We start from the raw sequence: 24,639 nt of genomic DNA, 5'->3' as shown, positions 1-24,639 counted from the left end.
GTATTTGTCAATGTGGAGCAGAGAGGAAGTTGTAAATCTGGCAGGAGCAAATGACTTTGGGGATGGTGAGGGTGGTTTGTCGTAGTGTGAGTGTGGTACAGATGGTGGAGGAGTGCCAGGGGCAAGATATAGTGTTAGTGCAGATGCACCCAGCCTTGAGACACCTAGCAAGGTCATTTCATTCCAAATTTCATTCCAGTTTATTGATCATTACAAAATGTCTTTCTGGTATTCCCCGCTCACTCCCCTCTCCATTCCCCTGTTCCCTACTATGATTGCCCTTCCCCTCTCAGTCTGCAATGTCACAATGGAGACCCATATCAGAATCAGGTTTATCATCATTCATATATGTCATGAAATTAGTTTTTTTTTGTGGCAGCTCTGCAGTGCAATACATAAAATTACTACAGCACTGTGCAAAAGCCTTAGGTACCCTATCTATATCTCTGTTTGTTCCCTCATTTTGGCAGGGAAAATCCACTGACCCAAAGGGAAAAAAAGAGAATGGGCGTTTTGAGTCTCCCAGAAAGAGAAGACAGGCAGTTTGAGTCCCCCAGGAAGACAAGGCCAATAGTTGGAGTCCCCGGAATAACTGAGAAGTTCCAGTCTTCCCATAAGTCAAGACGGGTGGTTCAAGTCCCCCAGAATACAATGTTGTTCCAATTGTCTAAACATTTGAGAAAAGACAATTGGCCTGCAGGTGGTACATTTGATTTAAGTTTAATATGGCAGGCGGAACAGGGAAAATGAAAAGGGAAGGCAGGTAAAGAGTATGGTCGCCTGTTTGGCCTATGACAACAAGAGGCAGAAATTAAAGAAGACAGACATAAATTAAATTGTTGGACCAACAAGAAAAAGTGAAAAGGGCATGATAAAAGAAGCAATCCTAGGAGTTGGCAAGAGCTGACAGCAATTTGTGAAGAATGGGATAAGGGACAGAAACAGACAAAGGGGCAGGGAAAGAAATTGTATCAGAGACAAAGCATACTGACCATGGAAGAATGAATAAAGGGAAAAGGGAAATGGAAAATAAAAATAATTCTGAGGTACCCTGCCTCTATCCAGACATACCAATCAATTCCCCAAATGTTACTGATGATGACTGAGAATGGGTGAGGCGACCTAATAATCCTGCCATACTACCCACAACTGCGTTTGCGCCTGTTTTACCACGGTCAGGTTCCCCACCCTTATATGATTCTTGTGCTGGTGCCTCAATCACCAATTCGATAGTCATTGCACCACCACCGACCAGTGGAACTACCTCCAGAACGGACGGGAAGCCCAATACCTGTTTCTGCCCACACACACAGTTAGACTGGACCTTTCCTGGAATGGACTCTGAACAAGGGCCATTGGTTTTACTGGGACCGATACAGACTCAGTGTCAATTGCCCATGAGAACCATTCCTAACCCACAAGCCAGAGTGGTGGAACAAGCACTTACTATGCAAATCCATAAGACCTGGACCTCTTCCGAACTCTGTGGTATACTGAAGCCGCCCCTGACAAAAAGGTCAACCCCCAAGAGTTCTGTAATTATTTAAGAACTGTCCTGACTATTTATTCCGCTAATTCCTGAGATTTGCTCCCCCTGGCTATGCTGCCCTTACTCCTACTGATCAGACACGACTCACCACTAGGCTTGGACGTGGCAACTATGACCAGGAAATCGCAACTGGGCAGACTGAACCATAGATGATTGAAAATATATTGGACACGTCCTACGTTCTGGTCCCCTCCATAGATGTTACTAAGGTCTTAGAGTGTAAACCCAGGAAAGATGAGACCCCTGATGACTTCCTAGAACACTTTAATGCTGTTTATTCCACACGATCAGCAGATCCACTGTACGCAGAAGGGAAGCAGTCCCAACAGTACTGTGCTCTCACCCTGCCCAGCAAGGTGGCCGACAAGGTTAAAGTCAACAATATGAACTGTCAGAATCCATTCAAGCTTCAGAAAGCCATTTAAAATTAGTTTTGTACTGTAGTTCACAAAGATGAAGTATTTCCAGGAAAATTGTAAATCTGAAAAAGTCATCCATTATTTATCATCGTAGTTGTATTAAAAATCTGTGGCCTTGTCAGAAAGAAGTGTCATAGTACAGACTTTCAAAGCAAACCACAGAGGCCATCTAAAGGGAAAAATGTTCATTTAAATCCACTTAACATTTCAGTGGGTAGCTAGAGCAATCTTCTATATTTTAATATTTGTTTTCTCTCTTTGTGATGAAAGGTCGATTTTTGATTTTGTCCAATTCTGAACAAATATAAAGGCATTACATTATACTGTTTTTAAAAATCTAGTGTATTAGTTTGTCAGAAAAAAAGATTGATATGTTTTTAAAAGGTTTTGTTATCAAATGTGGCACCAATGCAATACAGACATTAATAGACCAGAAGATACCAGATTCAGCCCTTGACCTGTGCTAATTAACCCCCTTTGTTAATACATTACACCGACTCAGATGCATAAATTCCTGGGCCTTGTCAATTTCTGCTGCACTAGATATGAGGTCCTTCTCCTATAGAACCCCCTTCTTCATTTTTCCTGTTCTACTGTGAACCCAGCCACCTTTTTAGAATGCCCACTTGAGCATCTAGAATCACCACCCCATGATCGTACAACAATAAATCACCAATTGACAGAAGTCCGACCTGACATGACTGACACACCCCTCGCTAACCTGCACTTAAGTCTTCTATGTAGATGGGAGCTCCTTTATAGACAACCGCCTTGGTTGTCTATACAGCGCCGTACAGGCTATGCTGTTGTTTCCAATACAGAAACCTTGGAGTCCACTTCCTTTGTTTCTCCTCACTCAGCGCAGCAAGCTAAACTCATTGCACTCACTAGTTAGGGCATGCATCCTAGCCACTGGGAAATCGCCAATATTTTTACAGACTCTAGGTATGCCTTTGGAGTCGCTCATGACTTGGCCAACTTTGGAGAGCTAGGGGTTAAGCCCATCGCTAATAAAATTTACATCGACAGCCTTTTATCCGCCATCTGTCTTCCTTCACAATTGTCCATTATTAAATGCTCTGCACACATTAAAGGCACTAGTCAAATTCACCGTGGAAACAACAGAGCTGAATCAGCTGCAAAACAAGCTGCCCATACCACAGCACTGATTGTTTCCCATGACCAGTCGCTGGTGTCATGACCTCAGCCCCCTCCTTCAAGAGAATCGCAAGATCGCTATTAATTCGGGTCTTGGACCCAGGAAATGAGAGACAATGCCACGGAGTTGACCATTGTTCTTAGAGGCACCTGTATGAATTGCAACTCTATAGTACGTGCCAGATATCAGGGACATGGACACCCTCGGGCAATGTGGTGTGGGGATGACCTCACCCTACCTTGATTGACATTTACAAATCTGCCAGCCATGATAAAAAGGAGACTGCTGGAGGCGGTACTCCAGCGACGCACTAGACGGACACCATCGCTCATTCCTCTCGTAATAACAGGAAGCTGCTCGGAAGCCACGTGTGATTCGGATCCCCTAGCTAGGGAATCGAGTGGCTAATAACCCCGAAAAGGAGTTCAGACTGACAACGAGGAACTCCCGTTCTCAATCTCACGCTTTGAGTCCAGAAGGCTGGCAAGTTTATTTTCTCTTTCCAACCCGTGAACATGCAGCGGTCCCTCAAGCGGCAAAAAGCCTTCATGAACTGGCGAGACTTTTATATTTCAATTGGACAAATCGTTTAACCCCTAGACAACGATAGAGCTCATTTTTGATTGATTATTACTACACCTATGCTTTAGATTGAGTTTTGACGATGTATATGATCTGAATGTTTTGTATTAACCATACGTTTGTGCCCCTTTATAAATAAAACGTTTGAAAATAGTAGCACCAGGCTCAGCGGACCCATCTATCTTTGCTGGTAAATTACCCGGTTACTGGGGAACGTAACAAGTGGGTTGCTCGTCCCGGATTTGAAACCAAAGGGGAGGGTCAATGAATCGGGCTGTAAGTCCAAACTTAAATCTGGTTACGCAGGTAGCCAGACAGGAAACCAGCAAAGATGGATGTGGGTGAATTTATGAGAAATCCTAGAGGCGCTAGGGACGGCTACCAAATCAGACTTGGTAAATCTGGCAAAGGGGTTAGGCCTCGCAGAGGTGAGGTCATCAATGAAAAAGCAGGAAGTGCGAGGGGTCATAAATCAGTATTACATTGAAAAGGAGGTGTTTGCAGCTGAGGATTTGGAAAATATCCCCGAAAAGAGATTAGCGAGTGGGACAGATCAGGTAGAGTTGGAGAAAGTAAGGTTGGACCATGATCTTAAAGTAAAGCAGCTAGAAGCAACTGAAAAGGCTGAGGAACGAGCTCATGAGCTCCAGCTAAAGCAGCTAGAAGCAGAAGCAGAAGAGAAAGAGAAACAAAGGAGCCATGAATTGGAGCTGGACAGGCGAAAGCAAGAGCGAAGAGCTCAAGGGCAAGAGAGAGAGGAGGGGTTTGATGTTAGTTGGGCGTTGAGGTTGGTCCCCCCCTTCGAGGAGACGGATGTTGATAGTTATTTCTTGCTTTTTGAAAAGGTGGCAGTGAATCAGAAGTGGCCCAGAGAGCAGTGGGTGGCGTTGTTACAAAGTGTGTTACGAGGGAAAGCACAGCGGGCATATGCCGCGTTGCCCCCAGAAGGGGAAGGGAATTATGATCGTAAAGGAGGCCATTCTCCGAGGTTACGAGTTAGTACCTGAGGCATATAGACAAAGGTTCCGAAATTTAAGGAAAGGGTGGAATCAAACGTATACCGAGCTAGCCCATGAGAAGGGTGTGCTCTTGGACCGTTGGTGCACCGCGGAAAAGGTGGCTGAGAATTATGGGCGTATCAGGGAGTTATTTTTGATTGAGGAATTTAAAGGTTGTGTTCCGGAAGAGATCCGAATGTATTTAAATGAGAGGACGAATCAGTCCATCTCAGAAATTGCTAGGTTCGCAGATGAATATGCCCTAACCCACAAGACAAAGTTTTCCTCGCCAAAAAGTTACCCGAGAGACCGTCGGAATGGTAGGGAAAGCCCGCCGGCTGAGGCGGAGATCCCGCCGGGAGCTAGCAGAAAAAGTGAGGATAACAGACAGGAAACCTGGAGATTTCCTGGTTTAACCTGTTTTAATTGTGGAAAGGTGGGTCATATTGCATCTAAATGCTTTGCTCCGAGAAAGGAGCCAGAGAGAGAGAGAGCAGCGATCCCTATCGGGCATGCAGTGGTAATCAGAAAATCGGCAAGAGGGTCCCAGGGGAGCAGAGAGCGCGAGGGGTCGGAGATTTATCTGTCACCCGGAACCGTGTCTGTGAGGAAGGGGGACCCGCCTATCCCCGTACGGATTTTGAGAGACACGGGGGCGGAGCTATCATTAATTAGCCATAACGTATTACCATTCGGACCCCCGACGGGCGAGGTAGCCCTGAGAGGCATAGGAAACTGGACCGAGGTAGTGCCTTTGCATAGGGTCCTTCTAGATTGTGAGTTGGTGTCGGGACCAGTGGAACTGGGGGTCCTGCCGGAGTTACCGGGGGAAGGCGTGGACGTCCTTCTGGGTAACGACCTAGCGGGTGGGAAGATTGGGGCGGCCGTGAAGCTAAAAACCCAGCCCGTGAGAGTTGAGGCCCCGCCCATAGTCCCCGAGCTATCCCGCATGCGCGGACACTCTCAGCCTGTCGAGAACGGCAGCTGAGAAAGCGAGCAGTTTAAAATTGGCTCAGACGTTTTTACCGACCCTCTGCCACGAGGGTTTCGAGGGCGGTAGAACGAGGAATAGTAACGTAAAAGGAGGTAAGGGAGAGAAGATAGATCCTCCTTTAGCGAAGAGAAAGGTCCTAGAGGTAGGAAACAAAGATGAGAAACAGATAAAGCTGTTAAAAGGTCCAGAATTGGACATGGATGATCTGTATGGGGTGGCAGCCCTGTTTGAAGAAGTTGAGAGTTATAAAGGTGTTCCCGATTATGAGATGAGGGCAGTCCTAGGTGAAAAGGATGCCACTACCTTGGAGAGGTCTGCTGGGTTGGCAGATGAGGTTGTTTCAGCCCGCGGGGTTGAGTTTACTCCGGAAGGGAGTTGCCCAGAGAGTAACTGGGAGGATCAGAGGAAGTTAGAATTTGAAAAGGGTATGGGTATTGAAAGCCTGGAAGGGGCCAATGCCCCGTTTGAGTGTGTCCAAGATGGGGAGGCCCGTGGTCCTAAACCTAGTCACGGAGCTCAGAAAAAGTCTGAGGTATTTGACTCGGCTGGACGAGACGGCCGTCCTTTTGGATCAGATAGACTTGGTTCGGGAAAGAAGGTGTCTGTGCTAAAGGGGGTGTTCAGAGTTAAGGTGGAGTTTACGAATGGGGAGATAACTGTTGTTGTGGAGGAGAACGGAAAATCTGTAGTTCCCAAATCGAATGGGAAAAAGTTAAAGTCTAGATTGATGCCTGCGCATCGATTACAGGTTGATTTGGAATGTAAAGGGGCCTCACACGCTATTGTTATTCGAGAAAGCGCTGTGAGGAAGCCGAAATTTAAATGCGGCCGGAGAAAAAGGTTCGAACTAAAACACATCAGCCTGTATGGTCTTGACAAAAGGGTTAACTACCTGTGTAGCATTAAGGAATTGGGCGGAAATTCCCATGATGGACTAGGTTGGGGACACGGAGTTAAGAGGATAACCCTCGAGGAAAGGAAAGGCAGGAGAGTACCTCGCCAAATTACTCAAGTTCCCCACGGGGGGACTCCCCGGGAAAGAGAAGAGGGTTAATAGAAATTGTCATTTTTAAACAGCGACGCCGGTTGTACGGGTTTGCGCCCAAGCCGGTGACTAATAAAGACAACCCTTTTGGAGACCTGCCGGTGAAATAACACGACCGAAACGATTAGTATTTGTATAAACTTTTGTAGATGCACCTAAGCTAAGATCACACCTCCTTAGTTGTGTTGCTGAAGAAAATAAATAAAAATAGGTGGTTATTGAGCTGAAGTTTGGTGCTACCAGACGTTAGTACGGTACGTGATGTCAAGATATTAAAGAAAGGGGCACTGTAATTGTTACCTGTTTAGATACTGACTGGAATGTATAACGGTAGTACTCTGTGAAGAGAAAAGCTTGTGTAGTATGTTAGAGTCCAAAAAAAAAAGATCCTGTACCAACTTGTTTTTAACCGCTGGTAAAAAACTTTTAAGAGGGGAGGTGTCATGACCTCAGCCCCCTCCTTCAAGAGAATCGCAAGATCGCTATTAATTCGGGTCTTGGACCCAGGAAATGAGAGACAATGCCACGGAGTTGACCATTGTTCTTAGAGGCACCTGTGTGAATTGCAACTCTATGGTACGTGCCAGATATCAGGGACATGGACACCCTCGGGCAATGTGGTGTGGGGATGGCCTCACCCTACCTTGATTGACATTTACAAATCTGCCAGCCATGATAAAAAGGAGACTACTGGAGGTGGTACTCCAGTGACACACTAGACGGACACCATCGCTCATTCCTCTCGTAATAACAGGAAGCTGCTCGGAAGCCACGTGTGATTCGGATCCCCTAGCTAGGGAATCGAGTGGCTAATAACCCCGAAAAGGAGTTCAGACTGACAACGAGGAACTCCCGTTCTCGATCTCACGCTTTGAGTCCAGAAGGCTGGCAAGTTTATTTTCTCTTTCCAACCCGTGAACACGCAGCGGTCCCTCAAGCGGCAAAAAGCCTTCATGAACTGGCGAGACTTTTATATTTCAATTGAACAAATCGTTTAACCCCTAGACAACGATAGAGCTCATTTTTGATTATTACACCTATGCTTTAGATTGAGTTTTGACGATGTATATGATCTGAATGTTTTGTATTAACCATACGTTTGTACCCCTTTATAAATAAAACGTTTGAAAATAGTAGCACCAGGCTCAGCAGACCCATCTATCTTTGCTGGTAAATTACCCGGTTACTGGGAAACGTAACACTGGGGAAAAACTGAATCCCCCATTTCCAGATCAATGGCTATGCCTGGAATTGAGGATGCCTCTGAAAAAGAGAAAGCCACCTGGGAATTGGCTGGATGTTTTTAGTCACTGACCAAGGACCTCTGGCTTACTAACTGCCCGTCAGGTCTGCGTACCTGAAACTATACTGGGTTATATTGTAGATTTTGTACATACCAATACTCACCTTGGCAAGGAGGGAATGGTAAGGCAATGGTTGCAATCATGGTGGAGCCTGGACCTGGAGAAAGTAGCACAGAATGTTGCCAGACGATGTCTGATACGCCCAAAGGGATATATCCCATTGCCAAGATACCAGTTCTGCCAACTACAACTCGATTTTATCAAATTACCGCACATATGCTGTTATAAGTATTGTTTTGTAATTCTTGATGTTTTTAGAAGATGGATTGAAGCACGTCTCACCACAGATAACAAAGCTAATACCATGGTGCATATTTTTTTGAAAGAAATCATTTCCAGATTTGGGGTACTGGAGCAAGTTGTATCTGACAATGGCCCTCATTTTGTGTGCAAGATTAACACCCAACTATGCCAGGCTCTAGTTATTAAACAGACATTGCACTGCCCCCTGAGACCACAGATCGCTGGGCTGATTGAGAGGACTAATGGGACACTGAAAAATAAATTGGCTAAATTAAGACAAGAAACCAGTCAAAATTGGCTCAAAGTGCTATCGGTAGTCTTGTTCCAGATGAGAACTCATTATCAGACCAAACATGGTCTGTCAGCAGCCAATAGTATATGGCAGTCCATTAAGAAACCTCTGGGTTGCCTTGCCAACCCCAAAATTACCTGAGATGCACTTGAATCAAATGTCAAATGAAATTATAGGGTATATCCTGGCACTAACCAAATCTCTCCAGGTCTTGCATTCGCAGGTGAAGGAGGCCCACTGGGAAGGAGAGGAACTGGAAAATGAACATTGAGTTTGCCTAGGAGACTTTAATCTCGTAACAAACCATCTTAGAAAGAAGCTTGAGCCTCATTAGAAAGGACACTACCGAGTGTTACTGACCACTCTGACGGCAGTCAAACTACAAGGATTTCTGAAATGGACATATCTAAGACACGTCAAATGTCTGTATTCATGACTAACCTATTTCTGTCTATACTTGTAATCTTAAGCATTTGTATTGTAGTATCCAAGCCAAACACCTTCCTGTCAGTCCTGACGAAGTCCTGACAAAGGGTCTCGGCCTGAAACGTCGACAGTGCTTCTTCCTATAGATGCTGCATGGCCTGCTGTGTTCCACTAGCACTGTGTGTGTGTTGCTCAAACACCTTCCTGTCGCTTTGCTATAGTTATGCTGGAAAAACTAACTCATTTGCCTGCTGGGTGTGTGCAGCAATTCCTCCCCATGAGAAGATAGGGGTTCCCCTAAAAGCCATTCTGCTGAACTGCAGTGAACAATGGTCAGTCTGGGCCTTTTCTAATGACACAGAGTCCAGAAAGGATTTATGAGGATGTTGCCAAGACCTGGAGATTAATGATAAAATAAGTCAAAGTTAGCATGGTTTCTGTCAAGGGAAATCTTGCCTGACAAATCTGCTAGAGTTCTTCGAGGAAGTAACAAGCAGGCTGGACAAAGGCGAGGCAGTGGATGTCATTTTCTTGGATTTTCAGAAGGCATTTGATAAGGTGCTACATATGACACTGCTTAATAAGATAAAATTCTATGGTATTACAGGAAAGATACTGGCATGGATACAGTAATGGCAGGGGACAGCAGGTGGGAATAAAGGGGCTTTTTCTGGTTGGCTGCCTGTGACTAGTGGTGTTCCTCAAGGATCAGTATTGGGATCACTACTTTTCACATTGTTTGTCAATGATTTAGACAGTGGGATTGATGGCTTTGTGGCAAAGTTTATGGATGATACGAAGATAATTGAGGGGTAGGTAGTGCAGAAAAGCAATGCAACTGCAGCAGCACTTAAGACAAATTGGAAGACTGGGCAAAAAAGTGGCTACAGTGTTGAGAAATGTATGATAATTCATTTTGGTAAAAGGAACAATTGTGCGGACTATTATCTAAATGGGGGGAAGGTTCAAACATCGGAGATTGCAGAGGGAGTTAGGTAATCCTCGTGCAAGACTCCCAGAAGGTTAATTTACAAGTTGTGTCTGTGGTAAAGAAGGCAAATGCAATGTTTGCATTTAATTCAAGGGTGATAGAATATAAAAGCAAGGAGAAAAAACTGAAGCTTTATAAGACACTAGTCAGGCTGCACTTGGAGTATTGTCAACAGCTATTGTCAACAGACCCCTTATCTCAGAAGGGATATGTTGTCATTGGAAACAGTCCAGAGGAGCTTCACAAGGATGATTCCAGAGATGAAGGGGTTAACATATGAGGAGCATTTGGTAGCTTTGGTCCTGTTCTCACTAGAAATTAGAAGAATTGGAGGGGATCTCATTGAAGCCTTCAGAATGTTGAAAGGAATAGATATGTGGAGAGGATGTTTCCAAAGGTGGGGGCATCCAGAACTGGAGAACACAAGACTCAAAAATGAGGGGTAACCTTTCAGAACAGAGGTAAGATGGAAATTTTTTAAGCTAGAGAGTAGGGAATCACAGACTATGGTGAAGGCTATGTCCGTGAGTATATTTAAGGCAGAAGTTGATAGTTTTCTGATTGATCACAGTATCATAGGATATGGTGAAAGGTAGGGGTGGGGTTGAGTGGGATCTGGGATCAGCCATGGCGTAGCAGACTTGATGGGCTGAATGGCCTAAATTTGCTGTCTTATAACCTTCTTCATTGTCCACTGTACCAACAATTATCGTGTCATTTTCAAATTTGCTCACTGTGCAAGTACATTCTCATCCAAATTGTTAATATATATAGATGACAAACAACAGATCCATCACAAATCTGTGCAGCATACTACTGGTCACCTCTCTCTCATCTGAAAAATACTTAACTATCACCCTCTGACTTCTACCAGAAAACAAATTTTGTAATTGGTGAATTAGTTTATCATGGATCTCATGTGATCTAACCGTTCAGCATATCCTACCATGCAGTCCACATAGACAGAATCTACTGCCCTGCACTTACCAATCATCATGTTCTCCTTGTCAAGAAGTCTCAAGTAAATTCACTAGACATGATTTGGTATGCTTCAAGCCATGCTGACTGTTCCCAAGTCCAAATTCAAGTAGATTCTGTCTTTTAGAATTTCGTCCAATTACTAATGTTAAGCTTACTGGCCTGAAGTTCCATGTCTTGTCCTTGCAGCCTTTCTTCAATAGTCTTTTCTTTGCATAGCATTAGTCACTCTGCAGTCTTGTGGTACCTTACCTGTAGCTACAATGATACAAAAACTTCTGTTGGACCAGAAAAATTTCTTCCCTGGTTTCCTACAATGTCCTTGAATTCATCTGATCAGGCCCTGGGAATTTATCCAACTCAATGGGCTGCCAGCATCTCCTCTATTGAAATGTGGATATGCTTCAGCACATCATTTCTCTCTCTTTTGTATTCTCTAGCTTCTCTGACCTTGAAATGAAAAATATTAAGACCTCATCCATCTCCTATAGTTCCATACACAGACACTTTGCTTGTAATGTATTCAGAAAATCTCTTTAGATAATTCTTTATACTATCCTCCTGAACTCTCTCTTATCTGTAATCCTACAAATAGGCTAGGCTCCTCTAGGGATTTGCTTGACATTCTTTTTCCTGACCAGATTTTCAATATCTTTCATCAACCAGGCTTCTCTAATCCTCCCAGTCTCACCCTTCACTCTTGCAATAATATGCTGGTCCTTAATTTTTTATGTCTAACTTGCTAGATGTCCCTTCAGCTAAAAACATCCTGTCCAAATCAATTTTTGCAAGTTCTTGCCTTATGCCATCAAAATAGGCCAAAATCACAGAAATTTTTAAAGATAATGGTACTAAGATATCCGACCATTCTGAAATTAACAACGTATTTAAAGACTTTTACCTTAAGTTGTATCAGTCTGACTCTTCTTCAGAGGATACCTATATGAATGTTTTTTTCAGTAATATCAACATTCCTACATTGTCTGCTGATAGCCTAACACAGTTAGATCAGCCTATTTCTAATGAAGAAGTGGCTGAGGCTATACTTGCTTTACATTCTGGTAAGACCCCAGGACCTGATGGCTTTCCTGGGGAGTTTTATAAAACTTCCACTATGTTACTTACACCTTATTTATCCTCTGTTTTATCAGAGTCAGGTAAACTCCCTCAATCTTTTTATGAAGCTTTTATTGCTCTTATTCTTAAAAAAAAATAAAAATCCAGCTGAATGTTCTTCATACAGACCGATTTCTTTATTAAATGTTAATGCAAAAATTTTATCCAAAATCTTAGCTTGAAGACTTGAAAATATTTTACCATCTATTATATCACATGACCAGACAGGAATTATTAAAAATCATTACTCACATTTTAATATACGTCAGTTATTGAATGTGATATATTCACAATCCAAAAAAATATCAGAGTGTATATTATCCTTAGATGCAGAAAAAGCCTTCGATAGGATTGAGTGGAATTATCTTTTTAAGACCTTAGAAAAGTTTAATTTTGGGCCTAATTTTATTCGTTGGGTTAAATTAATTTACTCGTCTCCTACTGCTCAGGTTATTACTAACTCTCAAATTTTTAAGCCCTTTAAATTACAGCGGGGAACTAGACAAGGTTGCCCTCTTAGTCCTTTACTTTTTGCTTTAGCTATAGAACCCTTAGCAATAGCATTTTGAGAATCTAAGGACATTTCTGGTATACTAAGGGAAGGTATGACTTATAAAATTTTGTTATACGCTGATGATATTTTACTTTTTATCTCTAACACTGAAACCTCTTTACCTTTGGTTCTTTCTTTAAAATAGGCCTTGACTCAATTTAGAAATTAACTTGTAATTCAGTCCTATCTCAGAACATAGAACAGTACAACACAGTATGGGCCCTTCAGCCCACAACACTGTGCAGAGCTACTCCCTGATATATCTAATCATTCCTTCCTACACAGTCCTGAAATGAAGTGATAATGCTGAGGATGGGGTAGTTGGTTTACAAACAGAAGCAGTGTATAGTGAGACTGCGAGTAAGGATAGGATGATGATAGGGCAAAATTGTAGTGAATGGGGTGAGTTGCATTGTAAAAAGTGGATAAAATCTAAATACAGTACTGAAGGCATTATATTTGAATGCACACAGTATACAGAACAAGGTAGATGAACTTGTAGCACAGTTACAGATCGATAGGTATGATGTCGTGGGCATCACAGAATCATAGCTGGGAGGTTAACATCTAATGGCAATGTTACAATAGTCAAAGGGGATTTCAATATGTAGTTACATTGGGAAAATCAGATTGGTGCTGGATCCCAACAGCACCAATTTGTAAAATGCCTATGAGATGGCTTTTTAGAGCAGCTCGTGTTGAGCCCACTAGAGGAGCAGCTATTCTGGATTCTGTGGTGTGTAATGATCTGATATTAATTAAGAGAGCTTAAGGTAATGGAACCATTAAGGGTTAGTGATTATAAAATGGTGGATTCCATCCTGTAATTTGAGGAGAATGGTCAGGCAGGTAGACAGAGTTGGCAGGTGGCACTATTGGTAAAAAAAAAGTAATTAAATCATTAGAAAGAGGTGACATAGGATCAGCAGGTATAGAATTGTTGTGGATAGAGCTAAAGAACTAAAAGGATAAAAAGACCCTGATGGGAGATATATACAGACCCCCCACCCCTAAACAATAGTAAAGATGTGGTCTACAAATTATAACAGGAGATAGAAAATGTGTGTTGAAAGGCCAGTATTACAATAATCATAGGGGATTTCAATATGCAGGTAGAATCAAGAAAGTCAAGTTGGTGCTGGATCCCAACAGGGAGAGTTTGTAGAATGCCTACAAGGTTGTTTTTTAAGAGCAGCTAGTTGTTGAGCCCACTAGGAAAGCAGCTAGTTTGGATTTTGTGGTGTGCAATGATCCAGAATTGATTAGAGTTTAAGGTAATTGAACCATAAGGGCCAGTGATCATATATTGATAGAATCCATCATGCAGTTTGAGAAGGAGAGGTTAAAGTCAGAAGTATCAGTATAATAATGGAATAAAAGGAATTACAGAGGCATGAGAGAAGAGCTGGCCAGAACTGATATCCCAATGAAGAAGTACTCTAAAGGCAGGATGACACAAATGTGGCAGACAAGGGAAGTCAAAGCCAAAGAGAGTTTTGCTATGTTATAAAACTTAGAGGGAAGGTAGAAGATACCAAAAGTTTCTTCAAATATATGAAGTACAAAAGAAAGGTGACAGTAGATATAAGACTGCTGAAAAATTATGCTGGAGAGGTCATACTGGATAATATTTTCCATCATTCTTCACTGTTAAATTCATAGTTTGGAGTCACATGATAAAACAAGCAGTAGTTAGCACGGTTTTATAGAAACATAGAAAACCTATAGCACAGTACAGGCTCTTTGGTCCACAAAGCTGTACCGAACAAGTCCTTACCTTAGGGTTACCCATAGCCCTCTATTTTTCTAAGCTCCATGTACCTATCCAGGAGTCTCTTAAAAGACCTTATAGTATCCACTTCTACCACTGTCGCCAGCAACCCATTCCATGCACTCACCACTCTCTGCATAAAAACTTACCTGACATCTCCTCTGTACCTACTTGCAAGCTCCTTAAAACTGTGCCCTCTCATGCTAGCCATTTCAGCCCTAGGAAAAAGCCTCTGCTTATCCACACGATCAATGCCTCTCATCATCTTATACACCTCTATCAGGTCACCTCTCATTCCCTGTTGCTCCAAAGAAAAAAGGCTGCGTTCACTCAACCTAAGACATGCTCCCCAATTCAGGCAACATCCTTGTAAATAACTCTACTTGATGTTTTTTTATAGACCACCCAACAGGGACAGGGACATTGAGGAGCAGATAGGGAGACAGATTCAGGAAAGGAGCAATAATAACAGGGTTGTTGTGGTGGGAGATTTTAATTTCCCAAATATTGATAGGCATCTCCCTAAAGTGAGGGGTTTTAGATGGGGTGAAGTTTATTAGGTGTGTTCAGGAAGATTTCTTGACACAGTATATAGATAAACCTACAACAGAGGCCATACTTGATCTGGTATTGGGAAATGAACCTGGTCAGGTGTTAGCTCTCTCAGTGGGAGAGCATTTTGGAGATAGTGATCATAATTCTATCTCCTATATCATAGCATTGGAGAGGGATAGGAACAGACAAGTCAGGAAAGGGTTTAATTGGAGTAAGGGGAAATACAAGGCTATCAGGCAGGAACTTGGAAGCTTAAATTGGAAACAGATGGAAGAAATGTGGCAAATGTTCAGGGGATATTTGCATGGGTTTCTGCATAGGTATATTCCAATGAGTCAGGGAAAGGATGGTAGGGTACAGGAACCGTGGTATACAAAGGCTGTTATAAATCTAGTCAAGAAGAAAAGAAGAGGTTCAAGAGACTTGAAAAGGTAATGATAGAGATCAAGAAGATTATAGGGCTAGCAGGAAGGAGCCTAAGAATGAAATTAGGAGAGCCAGAAGGGACATGAGAAGGCCTTGGCAGACAGGATTAAGGAAAACCCCAAGGCATTCTACAAGTATGTGAAGAGCAAGAGGATAAGACGTGGCAGAATAGGACCAATGAAGTGTGACAGTGGAAAACTGTGTATGGAACCAGAGGAGATACCAGAAGTACTTAATGAATACATAACTTCAGTATTCACTATGGAAAAGGATCTTGGTGATTGTAGGGATGACTTGCAGCAGACTGAAAAGCTTGAGCCTGTACATATTAAGGAAGAGGATCTGCTGGAGCTTTTGGAAAGCATCAAGTTGGATAAGTCACCAGGACAGGATATACCCCAGGCTACTGGGGAAGCGAGGGTGGAGATTGCTGAGCCTCTGGCAATGATTTTTGCATCAATGGGGACGCAAGAGGTTCCGGAGCATTGGAGGGTTGCAGATGTTGTTGCCTTATTCATGAAAGGGAGTAGGGATAGCCCAGGAAATTACAGACACGTGAGTCTTACTTCATTTGATGGAAAAGATCATGAGAGGCAGGATTTGTGAACATTTGGAGAGGCATAATATGATTAGGAATAATCAGCATAGCTTTGTCAAAGGCAGGTTGTGTCTTACAAACCTGATTGAGTTTTTTGAGGATGTGACTAAACACATTGATGAAGGTAGAGCCGTAGATGTGATGTACACGGATTTTAGCAAGGCATTTGATAAGGTACCCCATGCAAGGCTTATTGAGAAAGTAAGGAGGCATGGGATCCAAGGGGACATTGCTTTGTGGATCCAGAACTGGCTTGCCCACAGAAGACAAAGAGTGGTTGTAGACAGGTCATATTCTGCATGGAGGTTGGTGACCAGTGGTGTGCCTCAGGGATCTGTTCTGGGACCCCCTACTCTTCACGATTTTTATAAATGACCTGGTTGAGGAAGTGGAGGCCTTTCAGAAAGACATTGATAGGCTGCAAAACTGGCAGATGGAGTTCAAACCAGGTAAGTGTGAGAAGGTTCATTTTGGTAGGTCATATATGATGGCAGAATATAGCATTAATGGTAAGTCTCTTGGCAGTGTGGAGTATCAAAGGAATATTGGGATCTGAGTCAATATGACAATCAAAGCTGCTGCGCAGGTTCACTCTGTGGTTAAGAAAGCATTCATCAATCGCGGGATTGAGTTTAAGAGCCGAGAGGTAATGTTGCACCTATATAGGACACTGGTCAGACTCCACTTAGAGTACTGTGATCAGTTCTGGTCCCCTCACTACTGGAAGGATGTGGAAACCATAGGAAGGGTGCAGAGGAGGTTTACAAGGATGTTGCCTGGATTAGAGAGAATGCCTTATGAAAATAGGTTGAGTGAACTCGGCTTTTTCTCCTTGGAGCGATGGAGGTTGAGAGGTGACCTGATAGAGGTGTACAAGATATTGAGAGGGATTGATCGTGCGGGTAGTCAGAGGCTTTTCCCAGGGCTGAAATGGTTAGCATAGTTTCGAAGTGCTTGGAAGTAGGTGCAGAGGAGATGTCACTGGGAAGGTTTTTTTTTTACGCAGAGTGGTGAGTGTGTGAAATGGGCTGCCAGCGGCAGTGGTGGAGCAGCAATCTATAGGGTCCTTTAAGAAATGCCTGTATGGGCACATGGAGCTTAGAGGGCTATGGGTAACACTAGGCAATTTCTAAAGTAAGGACATGGTCAGCACAGATTTGTGGGCTGAAGGGCTTGTATTGTGCTTTAGATTTTCTGTGTTCTATGTTTTCCAAATCTGCTCTGCACCCTTTCTATAGTTTCTACATCCTTCCTGTAGTGAGGCAGCCAGAACTGAGCACAATGGGGTCTGAGCAGGGTCCTATATAGCTGCAACATCACTTCTTGGTTGCTAAAATCAATCCCTTGATTGATGAAGGCCAATGATTTGCAGCAGGTTTGAGTGTCCTATGGAATCAGGCCCCAAGATTCCTCTGATCCTCCACACTACCAAGAGCCTTACAATTAATACTATATTCTGCCATCATATTTGACCTACCAAAATGAACCAACTCACACTTATCTGGGTTGAACTCCATCTGCCTTAAGAGACAATGTTGCTGGATAAATCTGTAGGAATTTTTTTAAAGAAATAACAAGCAGGATAGACAAGGGAACATCAGTGGATGTTCTGTACTTGCAGTGGAATGAAGAGACTTTAGGTACTGTCCAGCCTCTAGTTCCTCACCTGTAGTTAGTGAGGATACAAAGACCCCAGCATTCTCCATTCCTGTCTCTTTCAATAATCCAGAATACACCACAGCAGACACTCTGGATTTATCTACTTTAATGCTCTTCAGAAGACCCATCACCATCACCATCCTGATCTCACAAACATTAGTATAGTATCATACTCATACTGATTTCACTATCTTCCATGTTCTTCGCTTGGTGAATACCAACTAAACATAAAGTACTCAATGTAGCCTGTCCAAGACCTAGGCATAAATTTTCTCCTTTATGCTAATTTTTTCCCTTTGTTTTCCTGCAAAATGCCTAAGACAACCCTGTTACTTTTACATCTTTCTATATTCCTGTTCTTCTATCCCCTTATGATTGTTGAGATCTATCTATATCAATGATCTGGATGATAATGTGGTAAATTGGATCAGCAAATTTGTTGATGATACAGAAATTGGAGGTGTAGTGGACAGTGAGGAAGGTTTTCAAAGCTTGAAGAGGGATCTGGACCAGCTGGAAAAATGGGCTGAGAAATGGCAGATGGAGTTTAATATAGACAAGTGTAAGGTTTTGCACTTTGGAAGGAAAAACCAAGGTAGAACATACAAGGTAAATGGTAGGGCACTGAGGAGTGCAGTAGAACTGAGGGATCTAGGAATACAGATACAAAATTCCCTAAAAGTGCCGTCACAGGTAGATAGGGTAGTAAAGAGAGCTTTTGGTACATTTGCCTTTATAAATCAAAGTACTGAGTATAAGAGTTGGAATGTAATGGTGAGGTTGTATAAGGCGTTGGTGAGGCCGAATTTGGAGTATTTTGTGCAGTTTTGGTCTCCGAATTATAGGAAGGATAAGGTTAAAAGAGTGCAGAGAAGGTTTACGAGGATGTTGCTGGGACTTGAGAAACTGAGAAAGGTTGAATAAGTTAGGACTTTATTCCCTGGAATGTAGAAGAATGAGGGGAGACTTGCTAGAGGTATATAAAATTATGACAGATATAGATAGAGTGAATGCAAGCAGGCTTTCTCCACTGAGGCTAGGGGAGAAAAAAAACCAGAGGACATGGGTTAAGGGTGAAGGGGGAACAGTTTAAAGAGAACATTGGGGGGGGCTTCTTCACACAGAGAGTGGTGGGAGTGTGGAATGAGCTGCCAGATGAAGTGGTAAATACTTTTAGCATTTAAGAAAAACTTGGACAGGTACAAGGATGAGAGGTGCATGGAGGGATATGGGCCAGGTGCAGATCAATGGGACTAGGCAGAAAAATGGTTCGGCACAGCCAAGAAGGGCCAAAAGGCCTGTTTCTGTGCTGTAATGTTCTATGGTTCTATAGTATAGACCCATCACTGAGATATTACATTCCTTATTTTTGTACTCTGGTATATCTGCCCTGAGTGTAGCTGTAACATTCTCCCTGGTTAGTAATACAACTCCTCCACCTATTTTTCATCTCTCTTTATCACATTTGTAACATTGGCTGCAGTTTATTGATTACAGCTCAACATTCAACACCTCCAGCTAATCAATAAACTGATCTAAGGCTAAAGATAAGAAATGATGATAAAGGTGAGAAATTATCTCTGTCATTGTCCCTGATAAAGCAGAATGTCACAACAGTATTGAAACAGGGTACACCGAAGGGCTTATCCACAGAAATAATTTGGTTGGAGCTCTGAAATAAGAACGGTGCAATTTCATGGCTGGGTTTATAGATTCAGTGGCTACTTTATTAGGTACCTTTTGTACCAAATAAAGTGGCCACTAAGTTTATATCCATGGTATTCTGCTATTTTCACACATCCACTTCAAGGGTTGACATGTTGTATATTCAGAAAAGCCCTTCTGCACACTACTGTTATAACATGTGGTTATTTGAGTTACTGTCACCTTCCTGTCAGTTCAAACCAGTCTGGCCATTATCCTCTGACCTCTGTCATATTCACCCATGGAACTGCTGCTCACTGGATGGTTTTGTTTTCCACATTATTTATTCCCTGTAAATTCTCAAGACTATGGAATAACAATTATTCCATAGTCGACACATACAAAATGCTGGTGGAATGCAGCAGGCCAGGCAGCATCTATAGGAAGAAGTACAGTCGATGTTTCAGGCCGAGACCCTTCATCAGGATTAACTTGTCCTGACAAAGGGTCCCGGCCCGAAATGTTGGTTGGTTGCGTTGGTTGAATTTCCAGCATCTGAAGATTTCCTCGTGATTGCGTATTCCATAGTCAAAGTCATTTCTTTCCCATTTTGACATTTGGTCTGAACAACAACTGCATCTCTCAAGCAGGTCTGCATCCTTTTATGTATTGAGTTGCTGCCACATGATTACATATTTGCATTAATGAGCAGATGTACAGGTGTACCTAATAAAGTGGCCCTCCAATAGCCACTAAGGTAAGGTTTAGAGCAGGGGTTCCCAACTTTTTTATGCCATGGACCCCTACTATTAAACGAGGGGTCCATGGACCCCAGGATGGGAATCCCTGGTTTTGAGTGTTATGCACCAAGTGTAGGCAAATGTTATTACCTTAGATAGTCATCTAAACTGGCATGGACAACTTGGGTTGAGAGACCTGTTTTAATGCTATATAATTCTATAAACCTATAAATTTATTAAAATTACCACTCTAATTTCATATTATATGTGCCTTCTATTGCCAGACTTTGACACTGGAGTTTCTTTTGACACTTTGCAAAGGACTAGTATTTACTTTGCCCCAGTAAAGCTTCTGATAGTGTTTTAAATTTTCTATGATACTACATGCCCATCAGTAATAAACTATTTCTCACCTTTCTCTATATTTTACATTGAGAAATGGCATATTTGCAATATTATAGGTTGCTTTCTTAAGTTATGCTAATGATGGAATACTGACCATCTGCAAAGAAGTGTTGCCCAGCGTCAAGCTGCAAAAAAAAATTCAACTTGAAATATATAGTATAAATTTAGATGCATAATGTAAATCAGCAATTTAACTGGATGGCATATTAATCCCTCTCATTTGTTGATCTTGCTTACATCTTCTACTCTGAAGTAAACATTTAGTAGAGGAAGGAGGGAGCATCAAACAGTATAAAATAGCATAGGGAAGTGATAAAGAACCAGGATTTCAGCAAAATAACAAGAAGGCTGTGGTATCAGACCCAAGCATAACAAAATTATACTGTATACCAAAATTTCTCAGAAATGCCTCTTGAGACTGTACTCTAATTGATGGGAGGGTGTGACTTCCCAAAATTGTAATGCGCTGAACATTTTTGCTTCTGGTTTCTTTCTGACTAATGTAGATGATATATGTGTACTGCCATAACAATAAAGAACAGTAATTTCAAAGAGAGAAATCACTGAAGTAGACTTTTTCAGCAAGTATTGTGTCAAGGTAATAGAGATGTACATGTACAGCAGAATTATTGAAAATATAAAACTCTAATTGTCATTTATCCCATCATGTTCATGCCCAACAAAAGAAGGCAATCCATCTTCATCCCTTTTTTGAGCAATTGTTCCATAACCTTGCACGTGAAGCCTTTTCAAGTACACTTACAGGACATTTCAGTTTCTTCATGTACCTTCCTTTCAACCAATTCTCTCTCGCTGCTTGGGTTCTGCATTTCTCCACTAATTCCCCTGTCAAAATCTACTTCTTACTTTTGACTCTTACCTAGGTCCTTCCTTTTTTTGTTCTTGCTTTCTTCATATAATTTCATACATTTTAATTCATTCTTTCTTTTCTGTTACATAGCAGCAACCTTAGCATCCATCTCTATATCCTTAGGAGTCTGTGGAGATTCTGCATGACATCTAAAAATTTGATAAGCTTCTATAGATGTGTATAGAGAATATATTGACTGACTGCATCATGGCCTCGAATGGAAACACCAATGCCCTTGAATGGAAAATCCTATGAAAGGTGGTGGATCCTGCCCAGTATATCAAGGAAAGCCCTTCCAACCACTGAGTACACCTACATGAAATGCTGCCATAGGAAATCAGCATCCATCAGAGATCCCCACCACCCAGATTATACTCTCTTCTCACTGCTCCCGTCAGATAAGGAGGGATTTTTTAGTCAGAGTGGTAAATCTGTCAAATACTCTGCCACAGACTGCAGTGGAGGCCAAGTCAGTTTGTATATTTAAGGTGGAATGTTTCCTGATTGGTCAGGGCATCAAAGGATATGGTAAGAAGACAGGTGCATAGGTTGAGTGGAACCCAGGATTAGCCAGGATGGAATGGCAGAGCAGACTCAATGGACTGAATGGCCTAATTCAGGTCCAATGTCTTATGGTCTAAGGTACAAGAGCCTCAGGACTCGCACCAGCAGGTTCAAATAACGTTAGTACCCAACAACCATCAGGCTCTTGAATAAAAGGGGATAATTACACTGACTTACTACATCATTTCAATGTTCCTACAAGCAATGATCTCACTTTAAGGGTTCTTTATCTCACTATCTCATGTTCTCATTATTTACTGTATTGCTATTTATTTATATTTACACTTGCAGTTTTTGTGCTCTGGTTAATCTTTCATTGAGCCTGTTATAGTTGGCGCGTGGCCAAGTGGTTAAGGCATTGCTCTAGTGATCTGAAGGTCGCTAGTTTGAGCCTCAGCTAAGGCAGCATGTTGTGTTTTTAAGCAAGGCACTTAACCACACATTGCTCTGTGACGACACCGGTGCCAAGCTGTATTGGCCCTTGTCCTTCCCTTGAACAACATCGGTGGTGTGCAGAGGGGAGACTTGAAGCATGGGCAGCTGCCAGGCTCCCATACAACCCTACCCAGGCCTGCGCCCTGGAAACTTTCCATGGACTCTCGAGACTAATGGATGCCTAATACTATTCTATAGATTTATTGAGTATGCCCCCAGGAAAAATGAATCTCAGTGTTATATATTGTGGCATATATGTACTTTGATAATAAAATTTACTCTGAACTTTATCCAATCTTCCTTCATAGCTAAGGTTCTCGTTGAGTTATCATAATATGATAGAATTTTATATAAAGCTTTAAAGTGAATTGTTATCTGAATTAAGCAAGCAATGAATGTGCAAGACAGGACTGGGAAACTACATTAAAAAGCACAATTTGTCATGTTGAAAAATACTGTAGATTCTAGAATAATTCTAATTCTGAATAAGATACCATCAGACTGTATTAAAACATTCATGCTTTTGTTTGAAAACTCATTAGATCGAAATAAAATCAGCAAATTTTGTTTGCATCCCACCTCTGAGCTATTAGCAAGCTTTTAAAAAGTTGAACATGAAAGATAAATATTAAAAGAAAATTTTAACAAACTGCAGTGATCAGATATTTGAAATAAGACCATGAGACCATGCAATATAGGAGCAGAGCTAGCCTATTTGGCCCATCGAGTCTCATCATGACTAATCCACTTTCCCTCTCAGTCCCAAACTCCTGCCTTCTCCCGGTATCCCTTCATACCCTGAAAAATCAAGAATCTATCAACCTCTGCCTTAAAGATACCAAAAGACTTGCCCTCCACAGCCACCTGTGGCAAAAAATTCCACAGATTCAGGCGAAAGAAATTCCTCTTCATGTCTGTCCTATTCTGAAGCTGTGTCCTCTGGTCTTAGACTCAATTACCATAAGAAACACACTCTACGCATCCACTCTATCGAGGCCTTTCAACATTTGACAGATAGGTTTCAATGAGGTCACTCCTCATTCTTCTGAATTCCAGTGAGTAGAAGACCCAAGCCATCAAATGCTGCTCATATGACAAGCCATTTTCATGAATTATCTTTGTGAACCTCCTTTGAACCCTCTCCAATGTAGCTTAGAATAGGGGCCCAAAACTGCTCACAATATTCCAAGTGAGGTTATGATGTTGCTGCCACTAGAAAGATCAAGTGGCAAGACATGATGATAGATGGCTGACCTGGGTTTTCCAGAGTTTTAACACTTTTATTTCAGATTTCTGTTGTCTGTAGTTTGTGTTAGTTTTCTAACACTTATTTACCCAAAGAGTCTACTAAGTGAATTTTCGGAAGGATAATGCCAGTGCTACCTACAATATACAGTTAACCAATGCTGGAAATATTGTCAATACTTTAATGGGGCCAGAAAGGAGATTACTGTCAATCATGCTTGTTTATTTTCAGAGGCTAAATGTACTTTATTCACATCATTTCGAATCATCCTCCACTCCACAATTTGCATTTATACATTACATTTTTTTTCTCTTCATCTTCATGCAACAGACTGTGTTTGCTGTACAACAAACTATTGTCAATAGACTCAAAACTCATTAGGATACATCCACTCTTAGATCACTGCATATCTGTTATACACATTATACTACAGTTGTTTCATGCACTCACATGTGGCCTTATCCTGTTTTATTCAAATTGATTTTATGGATTTTTAGGAATATACTCTTTTCAGTGGCTCGGTTGTAAAGATTGTGAATTATGAGTGATTGAAATGGGTGCACATTTACCAGTTCGTTTGTTCAATTTGCATGAACATATTATACCTCAGTTGAACTGATAAGGAACTATTCGCATTTTTATAACTATAAATCCAATGGTTACCTGATCTGGACGACCTGGTCGCGCTTCGAAAGGCGATGGGCGAGAGGACGAACCTAGCCTCACGTGGCAGCGCGAGGTCGCCGAGGCCGTGAGGCGGCGCCCAGATTCTTTTCCCGTTAAACGGTTCTGTGTTCTTTCAGGCAGCGCGTGTCGGCGGGAACTGGCCAAAACTCAATTCTCCACACTTGGGTACAGGGACGATGCCATTTGTCCTTCTTAACACAACAGACGCCGAGCTTCTGCAGTTAAGGCCGTATGTCCGCTAGTCTGTAACGTGGGCGGGGTAATTTTTTTGGAGGGAAGGTGAAAATCGACGTTGTTAAACTTAAAAGAAAAACATTCTCACCTTACAT

The 24,639-nt window shown here is 42.1% G+C and overlaps 1 protein-coding gene across 1 annotated transcript in view; it reads right to left on the bottom strand.

Moving 5' to 3' along the window:
- Positions 1-24,318, bottom strand: part of rbm46 (RNA binding motif protein 46) — a 138,657-nt gene extending 114,339 nt beyond the window's left edge. The window contains exon 1 of the mRNA XM_073063974.1: positions 24,287-24,318. The gene's annotated coding sequence lies outside the window, so the exon portion shown is untranslated. The remainder of the gene's footprint in view (positions 1-24,286) is intronic.
- Between the last annotated feature and the right edge of the window lie 321 nt (positions 24,319-24,639).

Source organism: Hemitrygon akajei, chromosome 13 (assembly GCF_048418815.1).
Source record: "Hemitrygon akajei chromosome 13, sHemAka1.3, whole genome shotgun sequence".
Classification (NCBI taxonomy): domain Eukaryota; kingdom Metazoa; phylum Chordata; class Chondrichthyes; order Myliobatiformes; family Dasyatidae; genus Hemitrygon; species Hemitrygon akajei.
This window is presented reverse-complemented; position numbering and strand designations above follow the sequence as displayed.